Below are 22500 nucleotides of genomic sequence, written 5' to 3' on the forward strand. Positions count from 1 at the left end.
GGCTGGAGTTGATTCTTGATCATGTCTTCCACGTAGAGGTCCATAGCGCCTGTTGGTTCAGATTCTGGCACACCTAAAATTCTGACGTTGTTTCTCCGAGAGCGCCCCTCCTGATCATCCAGCTTTTCTCTAAGCGTTTTGTTGTCTGCTTGCAATTTACCCATTTCGATCTGTAACTCCGAGACATCTTCAACTAAGGATTTGGTGACCACTTCCACTTGTTTCACTCTTTCGTTCATCTTCTGGAGGTCTGTGCGTATCAGGGTAACTTCAATCGCTGTCGCCCCCACCGTCTCCTGCACCTGGGCCAATGCCGCCAGAATATCGTCCAGTGTCGCTTTCTTCGACCCCTCAGCTTCCGTCGCCTTCCCAGTGGGTTTACGTTGTTCTTGTGGGGGTGTCTGTTTGTCAAAGGCGGATTTCTCCAATTTGGATTGCGTGGAGGCATGCCTGGGGCCTCTGTTCGCCATGATGCCCACTTCAGGCTCAATATAGTCACCAGCAGGAGCGCGCGTAAAATCAGGGCAGAGGGCACCGCTCGCGTTTCCCGGGTGCTATCTGCGTTCCAGTTTTTTAAGCCCCCCTGTATGGAGCGGTACCAGTCACTGCCCTTGTGTGCTGATCTACGGGGTATCCCACTGTGGGTGGTGTGGGTTTGAACTGGGTCCTCCGCAGCTCCTTTGCGGCCATAATATTTCCACCGTCCTTCTCCTGGTGGAAGGTGCGATGCACTTGGGTCACGTCTTGGAGCGCAGAGCCTCCTTGCCTCAATAGTGCCTGCAGTTCTCTGTGCATGCCCCTGTGCACACACAGTGCCTTCCCTCACAGTCCCTCGGCGTATTTGTAATTTGCCGGTCCAGAGCGCACCCAGCCAAGCCTGCCGGCTAGCACGCCACTTGCCCGGCTTAGTGTCTTCCCGTGTAAGAAAGGGGGGGGGGGGGATTTTCCCCGCGGCCCACTAACTTGCCGTTTCTTGTGCGTTGCTGAGATTCTGACTCTGAGGCACCACGGGGCTGGCAGACCTCCCCCCTCACTCCCGACACCCCCTCCTCGGCCTCCGCTCCTCAGGGGTGTCAGCTCCGGGGTCCAGCACTGACCTGCTCCCGCTGCGGCAATCGGAGCCGATCCACCCTCCTAGATGGCGGTCCCGCCCTTGAGCCGCGGCGTCTCTTTTGAAGTTTCTTCCCCTGTGGTTGGGGCCGCACCAGGTACGCCGGCCCTCCGCACGCCCTGATCTGATATTGGAAGCCGGGAATGGCTTTCTTGTGTTCCCGTCGAGGGGCCGGCACTTCCGGCGAGTGTCGTCCGCCGATGTAGGACTTCCGCCGGGGTTCCGTCTGCTGGCCAGTCCGCTGCTTCAACGAGGACAATGGGCCCCTCCTCTCCTCACACTGCCTCGGCGACTACCAGGACGCCGCCGCCCCAAATCAGCCCAAGGTGTCGTCGCTTGGTCTCCAGACCCAGTCCGCCCCGACTGAACATTAAATTTAGCGGATTTCACATACGGATTGGAGGGGGATGCCGCCTTTCCGTGGGAGCCCTTCTACAGTGCTGCTGCCGTCGGTGGCTGCTAGCCACGCCCCCAAACATACATCTTTTTAATTTAAAAAAAAAGGAGCATGCAAATTCGACTTATGTAAATTGCATCAAAACTGCCATTTGTTTGAAGTTTTCTCGGAAATAACATACCGCCTGATTCATGAAGCAAAATTGCGCCCGCAATCGCTGCGAAAATGCAATTGCGGGCGCAATATCTGTAATCTGCATTCAACATGAAAATAGCGAGATCGCAAACACATAATAGCGAATTCGCAATTATATTCGCAGAATCCCGGTAGGAGAGCATTAGCGAATCGGAAAATGCGACAATCCACGGATTCTGCAAAATAAATTGCGAATTCTCTATACAATCGCTGTGAGAAGTTGGCCCGATATGCAACGTTCGCTATTCTAGCGACCGCTATGTATCGTTCCAACGACCCTTATGGTGTTTGGTTGTAAGTCAACCTATAGACCAGCTATCCTAGTAGCGTGGATACGAGCAGTCTAAGGCTAAAGACTCGAGAGGGCGTGTTAAGCCAGCTGTTATACCATCACATACCCCTTGAACACCAAGTGAAAGGACACCACACAAGTGTTATGAAAATAAACAGTATATTTATTAAGAATCACAACAGCCCTGTACTCTTTATGAGGACAGGGTACTAAGCACAAACCAAATCTCTTAGGAAAATACTTCAAGTGCACAATAAAAACAAGTGTCCGAGGACACGGAAAGTTTAAGGTCTCGGGCGGACCCGATAAGGCAAGTCGGAAGCGAGGGACTCGGGACCCTAGAGTAAAGAGGCTATGCAGGCACCGAAATGCCGAGTTACCTAGCCACGAGGGCTGCGGCTGCACAAGTCTTACAGGCGTCGGGGTCTTCGCTGACGAGCCAGGAGCCGGAAGAAAAGGAGTTGCTGGCCGGCGACCAGTGATGAATAGTTCGTAGAGATCCAAGCCTGGATCAGAGATTGATGATACCTGGAAGCAGAGGGGACCAAGTTCGTACTACTAGCCAGTAGTCAGAGGGTACCAGGGAGGCACCGGTTGGCCGTCACCTCGACCAGGTGAGTGGGCGACGCTAGGCTCTGCAGTCTCACGGACCAGGAGGCGTTGTCGGCGACCACGGTGGAGGTGCGAGCTGTCCCACGAAGGATGATGCTGTCGGCTTCGCTGGGCCCAGGATGGGGCAACAAGCCTTGGCAGATCTCAGGGCCACGTGGTGGGCCTAAGATGGCGTCTTGAGTGGACCAGGAGGGTCCGGGGTGCTTCTTGCAAAGATGGAAGCAAGGGCCAGTCTGGAGCAACCAGGCCAGCAGTGTTGATTGTCGGATGTCGTCACAGGAGGGCACAAGCCAGCGGCTAGTGACCAGACAACGTGCTGAGTAGCGAGCAGAAGGGCCCCACGCAGATCGTGGAGATGCTGGGAGACTGCACTTCGGTGCTGGAGCGGCTCAGGGTCGGGGCTTCTCGGACCCCAGAGCACTCACCAGAGAATTACTTCGATGGTTGTGCTGGTTAAGAAAGCGTGCAGGTTTTGATGAAAGCCGGTCCCTCGAGGTCTCGTCGCACCCACAGATCACAGCTGAGCTGATGACGTGGGTAGAGGTCAGAGGTGCCAGGGAAGCCGGTTCTCGTCGAGCTGGGCCGTCGGATTCCTTGAGGAAGGACTTACAGCAAACCGCAGAGTTCTTAGATGGTGCCCGCTGATGCAGGGTGACTACTCCTTAGTCACAAGGGAGAAATCTTGAGAAGAGTCTCGAAGTCCTTTCGTAGAAAGTATTCTTGATTCAAAGATGATCTAATTTGGAAGGGTCCCCGCTCCGGTCTTTATCCTAAAGAAAGGGGTGGGTACATGACTAGGTCCTGCCCTAAGGGTGGGACCAGGAAGGGGGTAGTTACACCCCTCTCCCCTGCCGGACTTTCCCCAGGCCAGGGCTGGCTCCCCTGGAACTGGTTCTGACCGGCAGATGCGTAGTGAGCACCGGGGTGCCACTCCGCAGTCACCTTCTCGCAAAAGCCCTACCTACCCAGAATACACAAACCCTGTCTGGGACGGTGCGAACACCGGCCTCGACAGGAAACCCTTTGTCCAAGCTCTCCTCGCTGGAAGGACTCCCAACAGCAGGAGGTCAGACTCGTATCTGTGGTGGCAGCATCCATTTTGTGGAGCTGAGGCTTTAGTTAACTTTAACCGGGGTTCACAGTTACGTACATGTCGTGTCCCTCTAGAAGGGCGGAATGCTAACCTCGTCGCCAGAATTGGTGAGGGGGCAGCATCCCGATTCGTATGACACCTTACTCGACATGCCTTGATAACGCGACACCGAAGTTACCGAGGTGGTGCGCGTTATCATGGATCAGCCATTGGGTCTTGATTCCGCAAGCTGCAACCGGGCTCGGCTCGGGCCAGAACCTAGTTCACACGAGCCCACGCACTCTGCCTTCAGGATTGTCAAGGCCTGCCATAGGAGTGACTGATAGGAACTCGGGTGTCCATTGTATGGTTAGATATAGAGCTACTATACCTAAAGCAAAGGGTGATTACACGACTTTGCCCCAGCTGTCATGCAGCCAGTTGTGTCAACTTTAGGCGGCCAGCCAGGGGTGGCATAATACATGCTGCAGCCCCTGGCGGCCATGGGTACACCTATGCCCTGCGTTACGGGGTCTGATAAGGTGGCCCAGTACCAATTGGTAAATGCACCTAGGGTACATATCGTAATTTAGAAAGAGAACAGCCAGGCTGTGGGTCTGATTGGCAGGCCCACAGCCAGAGAAAGTCGTAAACCAGTGAAACAAAAGCAAAAAATCTGGGTGATCATAGGATTGCAGACCCTACTCTCCTACATGACCCCCCCCCAAACGTCGGAACGATAAGCTAACCTTGACCAGGTGAGTCTTCTTGTTCTAAGTGGAAATATCTGGAGAGCCCATCGGCATTGCCATGATCAGTACCAGGTCTATGTTCCACTGTAAAGTCCATCCCCTGTAGGGAAATGGACCACCTAAGCAGTTTGGGGTTTTCACCCTTCATCTGATTTAGCCACAAGAGGGGCTTATGGTCGGTCTGAATCTTGAAGTGAGTGCCAAACAAGTATGGCCTCAGCTTCTTCAGGGCCCAAACCACAGCAAAGGCCTCCCTCTCAATAGCTGACCAATTCTTCTCTCTGCTTATAAAAGCAATGGGCTGGTCTTGACCATCAAAATTCAGTTGAGAAAGAACAGCTCCCACACCCAACTCAGAAGCATCTGTTTGGACAATGAATGGTTTGGAGTAGTCCGGACTCTTGAGGATAGGCGCCGTGCACATGGCCTGCTTTAGGTCATCGAATGCTTTTTGACAGCTCGCTGTCCACTGAACCTTTTTTGGCATTTTCTTACTTGTCAGTTCATTTAATGGTGTCACAATTGAACCATAGTTCCTGACAAACTTCCTATAGTAACCAGTCAGGCCCAAGAAAGCTCGAACCTGAGTCTGGGTGGTTGGAGGAGCCCAGTCCCTGATTGACTGTATCTTGCTCTCCAGTGGCTGAACCTGGCCTCCACCTACAAGGTGGCCCAGGTATACAACCTGTGTCTGCCCTATCTGGCACTTGGTGGCCTTGATAGTGAGGCCTGCTGCTTGCAGAGCCTCTAACGCTTTCCGCAGGTGGACCAGGTGATCCTCCCAGGTGGAGCTAAAGACAGCAATATCGTCAAGATACGCCGCACAGAAGTCATCCAGCCCAGTAAGGACTTGATTCACCAACCTTTGGAAGGTGGCAGGTGCATTTTTCAGACCAAAGGGCATCACCACGAACTGATAATGCCCACCAGGGGTTGAAAATGCGGTTTTAGGCTTGGCGTCCTCAGCTAACCTGATTTGCCAATACCCAGCTGTCAGGTCAAACGTACTTAAGTAGTTGGCCGAAGCCAATCTATCGATAAGCTCGTCTGCCCTTGGTATTGGGTGGGCGTCAGTCTTAGTGACTGCATTGAGACCCCTGTAGTCTACGCAGAACCTCATCTCTTTCTTACCGCCCGGGGTGTGAGGTTTCGGCACTAGAACTACGGGACTAGCCCAAGGGCTATCCGAGGGTTCAATGACTCCCAGCTCCAACATTTTCTGCACTTCACTCTTGATGCAGTCTCTAACGTGATCAGGCTGCCGGTAGATTTTACTCTTAACGGGCAAGCTGTCACCAGTGTCAACCTCATGGGTGCACCAATCGGTCTGACTGGGTGTTAGAGAAAACATATGTCTGAAAGACTGAAGAACCTGTTTACAGTCTCTCTGTTGATGTTCGGAGAGGCTGCCACAAAAGACAACACCATCTACCGATCCATCGTCAGGATTCTGAGTGAGCAGGTCGGGGAGAGGGTCACTCTCCTCCTCCTGTCCCTCATCTAGGGCCATGAGCAAACTCATGTCCTTCCTGTCGACATATGCCTTGAGCCTGTTGACATGAAGCACCCTGTGGGGGCTCCGGGGAGTTCCCAGGTCGACCAGGTAGGTGACCTCTCCCTTTTTCTCCAGGATGGTGTAGGGCCCGGACCATTTGTCCTTGAGTGCTGCTGGGGCCACTGGCTCCAACACCCACACCTTCTGTCCGGGCTGGTAAACAGTCAAGACAGCCTTTTGGTCATGCCAAGCTTTTTGGAGTTCTTGGCTGGCCTTAAGGTTTTCAGATGCCTTCTCCATGTATTCAGCCATCCGCGAGCGGAGGCCAAGCACATAGTCCACTATGTTGGCTGCAGGCTTTTTGAGAGGTCTCTCCCATCCTTCCTTCACCAAACACAGGGGTCCTCTTACAGGATGTCCGTACAAAAGTTCAAAAGGGCTGTAGCCAACCCCCTTCTGTGGGACTTCTCTGTAGGCGAACAAGAGGCAGGGGATCAGGACGTCCCATCTACGCCGAAGCTTTTCCGGTAGTCCATGAATCATCCCTTTCAGGGTCCTGTTGAATCTCTCAACAAGCCCATTGCATTGTGGATGATAGGGTGTAGTGAACTTGTAGTTGACACCACATTCCTTCCAGATAGCAGTTAAGTAGCTCGACATAAAGTTTGCACCTCTGTCGGAGACGACCTCCTTAGGGAAGCCCACTCTGGAGAATACTCCAACTAGGGCTCTTGCCACAACAGGTGCTGTCGTGGTCCTAAGGGGAATAGCTTCAGGATACCTGGTGGCATGATCCACTACCACCAGTATAAACTTGTGCCCTGATGCTGTTGGTGGTTCCATGGGACCGACGATGTCGATCCCCACCCGTTCAAAGGGCACCCCCACCACAGGCATTGGTATAAGGGGGGCCTTTGTCGTGCCACCTGACTTACCACTGGCTTGGCAAGTGACACAGGAGCGGCAAAACTCCTTGGTATCTTCGTTCATATGAGGCCAGTGAAAGTGTGAGACAAGCCTGTCCCACGTCTTTGTCTGGCCTAAGTGACCTGCTAAGGGAATCTCGTGGGCCAAGCTAAGTAGGAAACCACGCTGAGACAAGGGTACAACCAGCCTCCTGGTCATGCCAGGCTTGGGGTCTCTTGACTCAGTGTACAGGAGTCCGTCTTCCCAGTATACCTTGTGGGTACCTGTGGCGTTCCCAGCAGCCTCAGCAGCAGCCTGCTGTCTGAGGGGTTCAAGAGAAGGGCAGTCTAACTGGTCCTTCCCCAGGTCTTCCCTTGAGGGTCCCCCTGAACCCAAGAATTCAACTTGATCAAGTTCGAACTCTCTAGGCTCAGTTTCCCTCAATTCCTGTAGGTCAGCCTCCTCTGAGACTTGATCCACGACCTGGGGCAAGGGGGAAGGCGCAGCCTTAACCCTACCGCTCTTTTTCTTGGGAGGTGTCTGGTCCGTTGTTCCAGGATCCAGCACCTGTTCAGTGGGGCATTTCCTGACCTGTGACCTGGTCACAGCGAACACATGTGCTGGCAAACCTAACATTTCCATGTGAGTCCGGTGCTCCACTTCTGACCATTGTGATGACTCCAAATCATTGCCCAACAAACAATCCACTGGGAGGTCTGAACTAACTACAACCTTCTTTTGGCCAGTTACCCCTCCCCAGGAGAAAGCTACAATTGCCATACTGTGATTGGTAGTGACATTGCTTGCATTGGTCACCAGGAATTCTGTACCTGGCATGATCTGTCCAGGGTCCACAAAGTTAGGCGTCACCATGGTGACGCTGGCACAAGTGTCCCTATAGGCCTGAGCCATCTTTCCATTTATGAAAGGCGTCTGTCGGTATTTGCCCAAAGTATTGGGACTTACGTCGGGGGACACGTCCACGTCCCCTGTACTGACAAGGACAGCCTGAGTGAGTGTGCCAACTAAGTTGTCACGCCCCTCAGAACCCAGGGTTAACCCTACTAAACCCTTGGGAGGTGCACTACCACTGCTGGCTGTACTAGGGGGCACAGGTGCCTTAGGGGCTGCAGTGGCAGGAGCCTGCCCTCCTCCTTTCTTGGTGCACTCACTAAACCAGTGAGATTTACTTTTGCAGTACTGGCACCATCTTTTGGATTGGCCTTCTTTCTTCTTTTGGGGAGCCTGACCCCCACCCTCTTTGGGTTGTTGGGGACCTGTCGAAGACTTCTGGTCATTTTGTTCCCCCTTAGAATCTTTACCCTTCTGGTCTGCTTTCTTCTGACCACCTTGATTCTGGCCCTGGTTCTGTTTAACTCTTGTACGAACCCATCTGTCTGCCTTCTTTCCCAATTCTTGGGGAGAGGTCAGATCCGAGTCGACAAGATGCTGATGCAACAACTGGTTCTGACAATTGTTTAAAATGTGTTCTCTCATCATCAAATTATACAATCCTTTGTAATCAGTAACCTTACTGCCCAGCAACCATCCCTCAAAAGCCTTAGTGGCACAATCGACAAAGTCAGACCAATCTTGAGACTGCGTTTTCTGAGTATCCCTGAACAGCACCCTGTACTGCTCAGTGGTTAGGCCGAACCCTTCAACGAGTGTATTTTTCAAGACTTGGTAATCGTTAGCGTCCTCCACCCTTGTGGTGAGGAGCTTGTCTCTTCCTTTTCCTTCAAAGGAGAGCCACAAGATAGCTGCCCACTGACTCTGGGGAACACCCTGCACAGTGCAGGCCCTCTCCAAAGCAGTAATCCATTTGTGGATGTCGTCCCCTTGTTTAAAGGGGGGCACTATCTTCCCAAGGTGTTTCGTATCAAAACTCCTTTCCCTATTGCTAGGTACATTGCTGCCACCAGTGGGGACTACCCCACTTAACTGTTGCTCTCTAGCAAAGGCAAGCCTCTCTTTGGCCAGGGCAAGTTCTTCCCTTTCAATCCTCAGATTAGCTGCCCTTTCCTTAGCTTCGTACACTCTCCTCTGAGGGGACGTCATCCCTCTTTGAGAAGAGTTGTGAGAGCCATTGGTTTGAAGGGATCTGCCAGAGTCTCTCGACAGAGATCGGGCTCGTCCATTCCCAAGGTTAAGCGGACCCGACAGTAGCGCTGGGGGTCCCCCAGTGCCACTATCATGTTTGCTTAAGTTGGACCTGCTTAGTCTAACGACTTCTACCTGTCCCTTATCTGCCTCATCCCCAGAGGGATCCTCATTCTCATCATCCTCTACATCTTCAGTCCCAGTTGAGAGGTGGATGAGGTCAGGATCGTCTCTGGTTCCCTCGAGGGGAGGCATGTCTCCTTCTGGATTAGAAGAGCTAAGACGGGTCTCAGCTTTTCTGGCATCATAAGTCTCCAAGAGACCAATCAGAAAGGACGTTGTGGGGTTAGACCCCTGCTTGATCTTCCTGGAGTGACACACTTGTCTTAACTCCTTGAAGCTCAGCACAGTATATCTTGAAGGGATGACCTGTGGAGGGTCAACTGACACAAGGGGAGACTCAGAGTTTCCTCCTTTGTCCGACATACTGTTTCTAGTGTGGTGTAAGTGATGCACCTACCTACACTATGTGTTTACCTACTGTTCCCTTGCTAAGAGTTGCAGCCAAGGTGTGCTAAGCCTTGAGGAGCTGCAACAGCTGGTTCAGTAGAACTCAGAGTATTCTAAGCTTTAGTTATATGTACTAACAGTACTTATGTGATCTTTCAACAAGATATTCTTAGGATACGTGTGGTAAAACAACAGCAAGCTCAAATCCCAACCGCTGCTCACCAATGTGAGAAGTTGGCCCGATATGCAACGTTCGCTATTCTAGCGACCGCTATGTATCGTTCCAACGACCCTTATGGTGTTTGGTTGTAAGTCAACCTATAGACCAGCTATCCTAGTAGCGTGGATACGAGCAGTCTAAGGCTAAAGACTCGAGAGGGCGTGTTAAGCCAGCTGTTATACCATCACATACCCCTTGAACACCAAGTGAAAGGACACCACACAAGTGTTATGAAAATAAACAGTATATTTATTAAGAATCACAACAGCCCTGTACTCTTTATGAGGACAGGGTACTAAGCACAAACCAAATCTCTTAGGAAAATACTTCAAGTGCACAATAAAAACAAGTGTCCGAGGACACGGAAAGTTTAAGGTCTCGGGCGGACCCGATAAGGCAAGTCGGAAGCGAGGGACTCGGGACCCTAGAGTAAAGAGGCTATGCAGGCACCGAAATGCCGAGTTACCTAGCCACGAGGGCTGCGGCTGCACAAGTCTTACAGGCGTCGGGGTCTTCGCTGACGAGCCAGGAGCCGGAAGAAAAGGAGTTGCTGGCCGGCGACCAGTGATGAATAGTTCGTAGAGATCCAAGCCTGGATCAGAGATTGATGATACCTGGAAGCAGAGGGGACCAAGTTCGTACTACTAGCCAGTAGTCAGAGGGTACCAGGGAGGCACCGGTTGGCCGTCACCTCGACCAGGTGAGTGGGCGACGCTAGGCTCTGCAGTCTCACGGACCAGGAGGCGTTGTCGGCGACCACGGTGGAGGTGCGAGCTGTCCCACGAAGGATGATGCTGTCGGCGTCGCTGGGCCCAGTATGGGGCAACAAGCCTTGGCAGATCTCAGGGCCACGTGGTGGGCCTAAGATGGCGTCTTGAGTGGACCAGGAGGGTCCGGGGTGCTTCTTGCAAAGATGGAAGCAAGGGCCAGTCTGGAGCAACCAGGCCAGCAGTGTTGATTGTCGGATGTCGTCACAGGAGGGCACAAGCCAGCGGCTAGTGACCAGACAACGTGCTGAGCAGCGAGCAGAAGGGCCCCACGCAGATCGTGGAGATGCTGGGAGACTGCACTTTGGTGCTGGAGCGGCTCAGGGTCGGGGCTTCTCGGACCCCAGAGCACTCACCAGAGAATTACTTCGATGGTTGTGCTGGTTAAGAAAGCGTGCAGGTTTTGATGATGGCCGGTCCCTCGAGGTCTCGTCGCACCCACAGATCACAGCTGAGCTGATGACGTGGGTAGAGGTCAGAGGTGCCAGGGAAGCCGGTTCTCGTCGAGCTGGGCCGTCGGATTCCTTGAGGAAGGACTTACAGCAAACCGCAGAGTTCTTAGATGGTGCCCGCTGATGCAGGGTGACTACTCCTTAGTCACAAGGGAGAAATCTTGAGAAGAGTCTCGAAGTCCTTTCGTAGAAAGTATTCTTGATTCAAAGATGATCTAATTTGGAAGGGTCCCCGCTCCGGTCTTTATCCTAAAGAAAGGGGTGGGTACATGACTAGGTCCTGCCCTAAGGGTGGGACCAGGAAGGGGGTAGTTACACCCCTCTCCCCTGCCGGACTTTCCCCAGGCCAGGGCTGGCGCCCCTGGAACTGGTTCTGACCGGCAGATGCGTAGTGAGCACCGGGGTGCCACTCCGCAGTCACCTTCTCGCAAAAGCCCTACCTACCCAGAATACACAAACCCTGTCTGGGACGGTGCGAACACCGCCCTCGACAGGAAACCCTTTGTCCAAGCTCTCCTCGCTGGAAGGACTCCCAGCAGCAGGAGGTCAGACTCGTGTCTGTGGTGGCAGCATCCATTTTGTGGAGCTGAGGCTTTAGTTAACTTTAACCGGGGTTCACAGTTACGTACATGTCGTGTCCCTCTAGAAGGGCGGAATGCTAACCTCGTCGCCAGAATTGGTGAGGGGGCAGCATCCCGATTCGTATGACATCTTACTCGACATGCCTTGATAACGCGACACCGAAGTTACCGAGGTGGTGCGCGTTATCATGGAACAGCCATTGGGTCTTGATTCCGCAAGCTGCAACCGGGCTCGGCTCGGGCCAGAACCTAGTTCACACGAGCCCACGCACTCTGCCTTCAGGATTGTCAAGGCCTGCCATAGGAGTGACTGATAGGGACTCGGGTGTCCATTGTATGGTTAGATATAGAGCTACTATACCTAAAGCAAAGGGTGATTACACGACTTTGCCCCAGCTGTCATGCAGCCAGTTGTGTCAACTTTAGGCGGCCAGCCAGGGGTGGCATAATACATGCTGCAGCCCCTGGCGGCCCTGGGTACACCTATGCCCTGCGTTACGGGGTCTGATAAGGTGGCCCAGTACCAATTGGTAAATGCACCTAGGGTACATATCGTAATTTAGAAAGAGAACAGCCAGGCTGTGGGTCTGATTGGCAGGCCCACAGCCAGAGAAAGTTGTAAACCAGTGAAACAAAAGCAAAAAATCTGGGTGATCATAGGATTGCAGACCCTACTCTCCTACAATCGCAATCGGCATTCATGAAAAATCGCAAATAGCGAAAAACCCAAAAATCGCTGTTTGCGCGGCGCAAATTAAGGACAACTCAAAGCAGGTGGTAACCATAAAAGCCATTAAAAATTTTCTTTTAAAAAACCGTTGGCCAATCAGTAACAGGTTCAGGCCTGACCAATCACACATAAGGACAATCAGCAGCAGCATTAGGAGTTCCACAATGCCAGGAATGTACATGGTGGTCAGGCGTCGAAGGCTACAGCGAGCAGCACGGAGGAGACGCATGATCCAGGACAGGATTTTCCGCCAGCGGGTCACCTTGCTGGGCCAAACCAGAGAGCAGATATATGCAAAATACAGGCTGAATGGGGAAATGATAATGCAGCTAATACAGGACCTTGACCCCCTGATGCAGCACCCAACAAGGCATACCAATGCGGTGCCTACACATGTGCAGGTATTGTGTAGCCTGCACCTCCTGGCCTCCGGGAGCTTCCAGGGGATAGTAGCGGCTGCTGGGGGGATATCCCAGCCCACCATGTCACGCTGCCTCCAGACTTTTGTTGACGCTATGCTCACCCAGCTACACCGTCACATCAAATTTCCCACCAGCCAACAGGATTTGGACTTGACCCAGCTACAATTCTACAATGTAGCCCATTTTCCACATGTACTCGGATGCATAGACTGTACCCACATCGCCATCTGCCCACCAGCTGCCACGGAGTATATGTTCCGCAATCGCAAGTCCTACCACTCCCTCAACATACAGATGGTCTGCAATGCTAAGACATACATCACTGACATTGTGGCCCAGTACCAAGGGAGTACCCATGACTCCTTCATATTCCGGCACAGCGGCCTCCACACACGACTGGCCAGGGGAGACTTTGGGGAAGGACACCTACTTGGTAAGTACACTTTGTCGACAATGTCACATTGCTATTAGGTAGCAGCGCAGCACAGGCAATCACCCTCTGCTCCTCTCATTCAGGTGACAGTGGCTACGCCCTCCGTGAATACCTCCTCACCCCATACCTCAACCCGGATACACCCCAGCAACGGCGCTACAATCTTGCATACATACGGACAAGGAATTGCATAGAACTGACATTTGGCCTGCTCAAGAGCAGGTTCCGCATACTGCACAAGACAGGTGGGGCCATGTATTACAGTCCTGCAGTGTGCTGCCGCATTGTGGCTGTCTGCGCAATACTACATAACATTGCAACCAAGCGCCGGATACCTGTTGACATCTCTGGCAGTGAATCTGAAGGGGACGACCGGCCACCTGCACATGCGCGCCATGCACGCGGGGAGAACCCAGCTGAAGGCCACAGACGTCGCAACCACATCACAGTGAACAGTTTCTAGTGCACCCTCTTCCCTCACCCCACAAATCACAAATGCATGCAAAATGTAATAATGACACAACGCCAATGTGTGCTGCAAAAATAAATATTATTGTTTCATTCACAATAATGGTACCACTTTAGCTTTCTTCATTGCTAAAAGTATTACTGCATACTGCTGTGTGAAAGGACAGGGCAGGCTTATACTCAGCCTGTGCCTGTAATAGTCATATGAAGTCAATTGCGCCTCCTGCGCGTACCACCCAAGCGCCTCTGAGGCTCATCCTCTTCCGGGGCACGTGTACCTGCCGTGGGCCTGGTGCTGCGCCTGAGTGGCCCTACTTGTGAGGCAGAGTGGCTGCTCATGCTCGATGTCCCCTCACTGACATCATCACCCCCAACAGTGGCAGGTAGAGCAGGAGGGTGTAGTGCTGTCACCGCCGTGGTCAGGTGCTCCAGGACCCTGGTCACATCCTCACAGTACTGGATGAGTTGGTGCTGCTGTGCAAGGGACTGCCGGGACAACTGTGATGTTGCATTGCCTACAACATAATTGGACCTGGTGTAGGCCGCCAGCCGGGTCAATAGCTGACGGTGGCGCCGGCGTGCTGCGTTGCGCTGAGTTGTCATTGCTGCAGTGTTGGCCTCCATGGCTGCAGTCATGCGGGCCATTCCCTCCCCCACACCTGCCATGGCCGCCGTCATGCGGTCCATGCGGTCCATGCGGTCCCCCACTCCGGCAACATTGCGCCCAATGTTGTACAGCTGTAGCTGTATGGCACCTTGCTGCCGTGCCTGCCGCTGATGAATACGCAGCATGCGTCTTTCGACGCTCATTCGCGCCAGCCGCTGTCCATTGCCCCTCCTGCTGATTGCTGCATTGGTCTGCTGGCGAGACCTGCCACGCCTGCTCTGCTGGCCTGACACAGTGGCTGGCCGCTGTGTTGCCGCTGTTGCGGGCCCTGATGTAGTAGCACCAGCTCCTGGTGGTGTCACAGCAGGCGTTGCTGGTACGGCAGGGACTGGAGGCACACTAGTTGTGGGCCTGGCTGCGGCTGTAGTTGGTGCGGCTGAGGCTGGGGGCACACTAGTTGTGGGCCTAGCTGCGGCTGTAGTTGGTGCGCCAGACGCAGGAGGCACACTGCTAGTGGACCTGGCTGCTGGTGTTGTTGCTGCGGCAGGGGCTGGCGCCTGTGTTTGTGGCGGCACCTCCTCCTCATCCTGGGCCTCCTCATCTATTAGCAGCCTTTCGCTGTCGCTGCTGTCAGCGCCACCTGTGAGGCTAAGTGGACGATCATTAGTCGCATGTATCTGTCAGACTTGCAGTTGCTACATGCATGCTGGGTGACATTCCCTGACTGGCTATGGCTTTGCGTACTTTGGAACCTGTCTGGCTGCATTGTGGTACTACTACATTGTGGCCACACTACATGTCCCACAATGCTTCAGGGCATTACCTGATGTGCAACAATGGCATGACTATGGAACATTATGGGAGCCTATATGGTCATGGACATTCATAGGGGACAGGGTCGCAGTCGCATGCCACTTACCTTGGGTGTCTTGGGTGGGGCGGGATGAGTCCAGACGCGTGAATCCAATGCACGCCTCCCTCTCAAGCGTGTCTTCCTGAGGTAATTGAAATTTTTATGGTCAAATATGTCCCCTAACGTGTACCCCAACGTCTCCATGTATGTGGTTAAAGTACATGTAATTTCCCTCCATGACCGAATATGAAGACGCAAATGCATTGGCGTCCAACGTTAACATGTCCTCTACCAGATCCACCATGAATGGATCGGTAATTCATTTCTAAACATGCCATGCCAACGTCTTTACATGGTACACTTTTACGTTTTCCTGGCTCTGCCGAGCTAAGCCCTGATTTCTGACTTCGAACCACTTCTGTCTCTGCCTCTGAAAGCTGCAGCCTGGAGATGCATCCCTGACCTCTGCCTTACTTCCTGCCAAGCGAAGCGCTGCCTGGCTCAGCCTGGCCTGCCTGCCAAAACAGTATTTTGCCTTCAAGTTATCTGTTCAGCCTCCTCGAAAACACATTCCAGTCTAGTGATATATGTAAACATATTCCCGGCTCCAGAGCAAAGGGCCAAGCCTTCCTGTCTCCTTCATGTAATTCATTGCTCCCGTTACCATGGTAGGCCCATGGCCCTGCGCATTACACTTAAACACATATGCATTCAGTATAGAATAGCCTCTGCCCGAGAGACCTTTTACTTCAGATATAATATCCTCCAAACACAAGATATCAGATATGTTATAGGAACAGGTCGATCTGACATGCCAGACTTCTTTCTCCTCTACTAGTGCTAAAGTCAAGCCCCCAGCTCCCTCTAGTTTCACGTCAATCACACGTCATGCTAATTGCGCGCGCACCCAGGTCAAGGGTTTCTGCTGACTCTGCAGAATTCTCTATGCATCCACCCACTTATGACACTTTCTGTGACGTTTCCAGCACACGCCTCCGTGCACACCCTTGTACACGCCTTTTTGCTACGCACATGTGTTCTTATCTTATTCTTTTCACTTGTCACGCCTACTGTATCCATCACCATTGTACAGTTTTGCTATATATATTGTGTACTGTTAATATAACGTTGAAATCTTTTGAAATCATTGCATATCCCCTCCCGAACCCTTGTATTGATGGATCTGATTTCCATGGCTCGAGCCATTTTCATTAAAGCCCGTATGACTCAGATACCACGGACTCTGCCTCTCATTTGATTGAGCTATTCTTTTACCTGTCATTCAATTATATGGAAAAATGCTACGGTAATTTATTTACCTCATAATTTGGCGCCCGAATAGGGACCCCTCCCCCACCCCACGCGCCGGCGATGCGTCGCAGGCCTTGCCCCCTTCTACAGTCGTGACGGACTCCTATGCCCATCTGCAGGTTTTCCTGTATCTCCCTCAGGCCTACGGAGGTGACGGAGTCTGCGGGTCAGCATCCAGACGAGGCGGTGAGGAGTGCGGAGGATCCCGACCAGAGCCCAGCCGAGAGAGCAGTGTCCGAGGTATCCGGAGGCCCACCTGTTCCGAAGCGTCGAGGTGCATGCGTAGTGCGTGGCAGTAACCAGACGTCGTAGCAGTCCAGTCCAGTCCAGTCCAGTGTCAAGATTCCGAGGCCTTCCGTTTTTGCTTCCCGGTGAGTACCGTTGCTAGGGACGCATCTAGACGGGTGCATTAATTTGTGTCCGGTCAAGACGGGTTTGGGTACACAGATCCGGTCTGTACTGTTTTAGCAGTGCATCTGTACTGTTTAGCAGTGCATCTAGTAATTCAGTAATTCAGTGATTCAGTATTCTAAGCCTTCTAGCATTATTTCTCGAGATTTCCAGTATCGTGTTTTATTATGTACTAGACAGTATCTGTTAGAAATGTTTCAATGTGTTTGATGTCGTGGTATGAGTGATTGTTTGCATTCTATTACTGTGTTAATCGTGTTTGCGTACAGGTAGAGGTAATCATGCCTCTGTTCTCAAAATTACGTCAGATAGGAACTAGGAAAGGGATACTCGAAGAAGCAGTTCCTGTCCCACCTAGGGACACTCCAGGACATTTTATGTACCATAAGCATGGCTTAGATGCCATACTGTACTTAGACTTATGGGTGGACTACACAAAGGACCTAGACGAGAAACATAGATGGCCTGTTACAGGGACATGGGATGCCGAGTGCATCATGCGAGTAGAAGAAGCATTATGGAAAAAGAAAGCCAGACAATCCCAGAAAGATGCCATAGAATTGTGGCGTAAAGAATCGCATAGAAGAACAGAGAAAGAATTCAGAAAAGCAGAAAAACATAGGGAAGATTCAGGAAAAGACAGAGAAAAAGAATTAATAGAAGAAGGTGAACGAGTTAAAACAGAACAAATAGATCGACAACGAAATGCACTTATGAATGGCATGTATCCTCTTCTGATCGAGGGCCTCCCTAAGGCTACTCCGGAAATGCCAAGTAATCTACCGCCATCATTGGTTCCGACTAAGCTCCGTCAGACCGCAGCAGACATATTCCTTTCTTCCTATTTAGATGGCGTAGCTCCGGCATATACCAATGTATCCGTACCACCCGTTAATAATGTACAACAGCCTGTTTCGGCTGTTCAAGTCACGACCCCTCCACGTCACCAACTTCCCGTGCATGTTGTCACTTCCCCTACTGCTGTTATTACTACTACCGGCCCCCCTGCTACTGTTCCCCCTACTATTGGTCCTCATAATCCGTTTGCGACAACTGCAACCCAGAGTCCACCCCCATTGAATGTACCTCTTCTACCTGCCATGACCTCCACAGTTACAACACAGTCAGGCTATGCCCATGCATCCGCTTCAGGTGGTGCCGTAGGAGGCCACCACCGCACCCCGCCACAAGTACATCGAATGACAATCAGAGAATTAGCAACACAGCGTACTCCGAAAGCGATCCCTTCTGAAAAGCTTAAACAGTATATTACAGATTGTAGATATGATCCCGTACCCGGCAAGAAAGGGGATATGATGTTAGCCTCGTTACGTCTACGACGTGTTACAGATTATTTAATGACATTACCAGAAATGCCAGATCATCTAGACAGAATATATCATTTTATTCAAACTGGGGAGAGACCAGAATGTATTCGTGAAGCCATGGCATATCAGAAAACTGAGACACAAGGGTTAATATTACGATTCTTGATTAATTGTTTGATAAGGGAACGAGATCGGCCAGGTATTGTTCAAGAAGAGATGGATGTCCTGACAAAATGGAGTCAGAATATTGCAGATTGTAAACATGATAAACAAAATTGTATAGATGCCATGTCCAGAAAGATCCGTAAAGAAATAGTAGCAATACATACCCGACAGAAAGCCGAGTCAGACAAAAATGATTCCTCAGAGGAGGAAGAAATAGAGAGTCCAGTAGAGAATCAAGATACAATAGCGTACGTAGGTAGAGCGAAGCTTCCTAAACAGTATCCTTTAGACAGTCCTTTTGACAGACCCATCCGTCTAGAAAACAAGAAACGTTTCCTTTCCCTCATTCCAGAACCATGTTCTCTTGAACATGTATTCCAACATACTGACAAAATACTGAAAGAAAGAATAGGTTACAACGAACTTCATACAATGCATGAACAAGAACTAGCACGGTCCGCAGTACAGTGGGCCGATAATAACAGCGTATATAAAGATAATTCAGTAGCGCAAACATTTTTGAGCCTTTCTCCAGACGAACAGCGACTAGCTGGTATGTACATGATCCAACATCTCATTACACTGTATGAAAATCAGCATTCTGATCCAGGTCCCTTATATGATCTATTAGACGACTTACTCCTGAAAAGATGGAGAGGCCTAGGTACCGATTTGATTTATACCATTTTAGAACAACGTCACAAATATAGAACTTTCCTAACTCCACATTTTGTTTCTGTCCCACCCCCAGTGAGACAGCCATGTCACCGAGACAGACAGAATCCCTTACGAGAAGTGCATCCAATCCGGAAGCCAGATGATACGCTCCAACGCGTATTCGTATACACTCCTTTGACCAAAATGGAATTATTGGAAATGAAGAAACTAGTACCTTGTCACGATAAAGATCCTGCAGGGTTCCACCGTGAATTAAAGGACATGTTACTGATGGGAGATTACACGTATTCAGACATTCTTAAAATGTTAAAAGTATTGTTGCCGGCAGGGATTTACGAAAAACTGAAAGAGAAAGAATGGGAGGTGGGAGATAAAAAGATTGTCTGGACTGAATTAGAAGACGAAGACAAGACACGTACCCCAGGTTTAGGTCTTGGGGACAAAACTAAAGCATTACCTGGATTATTAGTACAAGTTTTGCCTAGATTACTGACAGTTAAAAAAGAGGACTGGGATGCAATCTCAGCCTGTAAGCAGAAACAAGACGAAGACACTAGTGATTTTTATTCTAGATTTGAGAAATGTTTTATTATTAATAGTGGCCTGAAAACAAGTAGCGAGTCATATCCACATCTTTTTGTGACCAAATTAGTCGAGAATTCCTTACCCCAGGTTAAGAACCGTGTATTGAAAGTTGAAAGTACATGGCAAGCAAATACGCCTTCCCAAATGCTACAAATGTTACAGTACCACCAGAACAGAATTAGAGAGGAACATGATCATGAACAGAGACGTATGAAAGACACGAAAATGAAAGTACTAGTTGCCCAGACCGTCCCAGCAGATGGTCAGAAAAGGGGTACGACACAGTCCAATAATTTGACAGCTCCTGTTAAAGGGAATTGCAATTATTGTAAACAGCCAGGTCACTATATAAATGAATGTACCGTTCTGAAACACAATATAGCTACAGGTAAAACAAAAGAAAGACCGCGTCCACCTAGACAGGATCAGGTCCAGCAACATACTCCGCAGAATGTGCAGCCTATGCAGATTCCACAACAGACCGTAGCGGTACCCCAGCCCCAGCCCATTGCCGCAACACAACATGTCACACAGCAGATGTACCAGTATGCACAGTCTGATTACCCCGATTATCAACAGTATACATGAAACAGCCTAGAGAGGGAAGTAGGTTTGCCTCTCATCGAGATTCCTGTGGATCAAGAAGGTCCTTAATTATGTACATAGTCAGGTATTAGGAAAAGATAGAAAATTTTTGATTGACACAGGGGCAAGTAGAACTACCATTAGTCATGACGAGGTTCCAGGGGCACCCCTCTCAGGCTCATAGAATGTTTCCCTTGGATTTTCAGGAAAACCTATTGTTAATGAAGTATCGAAACCAGTTCCCCTTGCAGTTGGTCCATTGTCCCGTACTACAGATTTATTGCTTACGAAATCATGTCCAGAAAACTTGCTTGGTATTAAAACGCTAAAAGCTCTAGGAGCTGTAATTTGTTGTTCTCCGGAAGGAGTGAGATTGTTCCTACGTGACTTTAAGGGTCATTATGTGTTGAGAGATTTTGATCCCAGGTTACAGAGTGTTCCTGCACATTTATGGGCACAAGGCCCAACTGATGTAGGTTGTATGCACATTACACCATACCGAGTTCCGAGTTACTCTTAAGCCAGGAGTTGTACTACCCCGAATCCGACAATACAAGTTACCACCTGATGCTGTAGTGGCTTTACTGAAAATCATTGACGAGCTCATTGCACAAGGAGTGGTTGTAGAAACTGACTCGAATGTTTGTAATTCCCCTATCATTCCGATTCTTAAACGTACTGACCCAAATGCACCTCCAGCCTATCGGTTGGTGATTGATCTTCGCGAATTAAATAAATGTATTATACCACAATACCCAGTGGTCCCAGACATTTCGTCATTATTGACAGCTATTGATTCAGAAGCAACGTTCTTTACTGTAATCGATCTCAAGAACGCCTTCTTTAGTGTCCCCATTGATCCGGAAAGCCAGTACCTTTTCGGATTCTGTTTACCGTATTTTCCGGCGTATAAGACGACCCCCTACTTTTCTTGATAAAATGTAGGTTTCATGCTATACTCGCCGTATAAGACTACCCCTCTTCCAACATCATGTCATCAAACATGTACGGTGAACATAAGTAGTTAAAAGGCCCAAACAATTATTATACTGCTACATGTTGTAACGCATCATACTGTATAACTTGGCATTTCTTGCAGCATAACTCTGCTCAGCCTTGCACATACGTTGGTCTTCCCCTGCCGCATACCTCTCGTGGCCTTTGTTATAGAGCAGCATAACTCTAGTGATAGAGGGTCAGTCGTGAATAGCACACATGTCTGCCCTGGGTTCCTTTCCAGCACTACCGCAAGTTGCACCAGCCTTCATTTCCTTGCTCTGCGCATTTCAGCTCGAATAGGGAGCCCATGACAACCATACAGAACACTCCTTAACCCCTTCCGTGTACAATTCCATCAGCGCACATCGTACATAATGCCGTGTAAAACTTTGCAACAGAATACAAACACAACCATCAAACCAAACTAAGCGCGTTCTGCAACAGCAATGCTTATTTAGTCGGCCAAACAAGATTGCAGAAGACCAATGCTTATCAGAAAAGGCTTTGACGTGCAAACACAACCATGGCACGTTTACTGAAGCAATAGCACCCTCTACTGACAAAGATACATATTTTACACCATGCCTTCCCATTAATACAAAGGCTCAAGACAGTTTGGTCGTTGTTTCCACTCCTAAAATTTTTGTTCCTGGCGTATAAGACGACCCTCGACTTTTGAGACAATTTTAAAGGGCTAAAAGGTCGTCTTATACGCCGGAAAATACGGTAAATGGCCGTAGCTATAAATTTGCACGTGCACCTCAAGGATTCACAGAAAGTCCTAGCATCTATAGCCAAGCATTGAAACGACAACTTGACAGTATTCACATGCCTGCTAACACTGCCCTACTCCAGTACGTCGATGATCTATTGATCACCGCCCGAAGTGAACAAGAATGTGAACATGCATCTCTGACAGTCCTATATTTTCTGGCAGACAAGGGACACAAAGTGTCTCCTACGAAGCTGCAATTCTGTGCCCAGCAAGTGGTATACCTTGGGCACTTGCTGTCCAAGTGGGGTAGGCAGCTAACACCTGATCGTATCCAGTTAATTGCACATCTTCCGCAACCCCAGACACAGAAGGAAGTACGAGCCTTTATTGGACTCACTTCTTACTGCAGACAATGGATTCCTCAATATGCATATCTAGCCAAGCCACTTATACAGTTGACAACCCAGGAGGCAGCGTCTTCGACTGTCCTCCCTTGGACTCAGGAACATACACAAGCTTTTGACGAATTAAAGAAAGCCTTATGTCAAGCACCTGTTCTAGCAACACCATGTTACAGCAAACCTTTTACACTTTTTGTCACAGAACGCGATGGCACAGCGTTATCGGTTCTCACTCAGGTTCAGGCAGACAAACACAGACCGTGTGCTTATTTTTCGAGTACATTAGATCCAGTAGCCCAGGCTTTGCCTGCGTGCTTAAAATCAGTTGCAGCAACAGCTCTAGC

The sequence above is a fragment of the Lissotriton vulgaris genome, chromosome 5 (assembly GCF_964263255.1).
Source record: "Lissotriton vulgaris chromosome 5, aLisVul1.2, whole genome shotgun sequence".
Lineage (NCBI taxonomy): Eukaryota > Metazoa > Chordata > Amphibia > Caudata > Salamandridae > Lissotriton > Lissotriton vulgaris.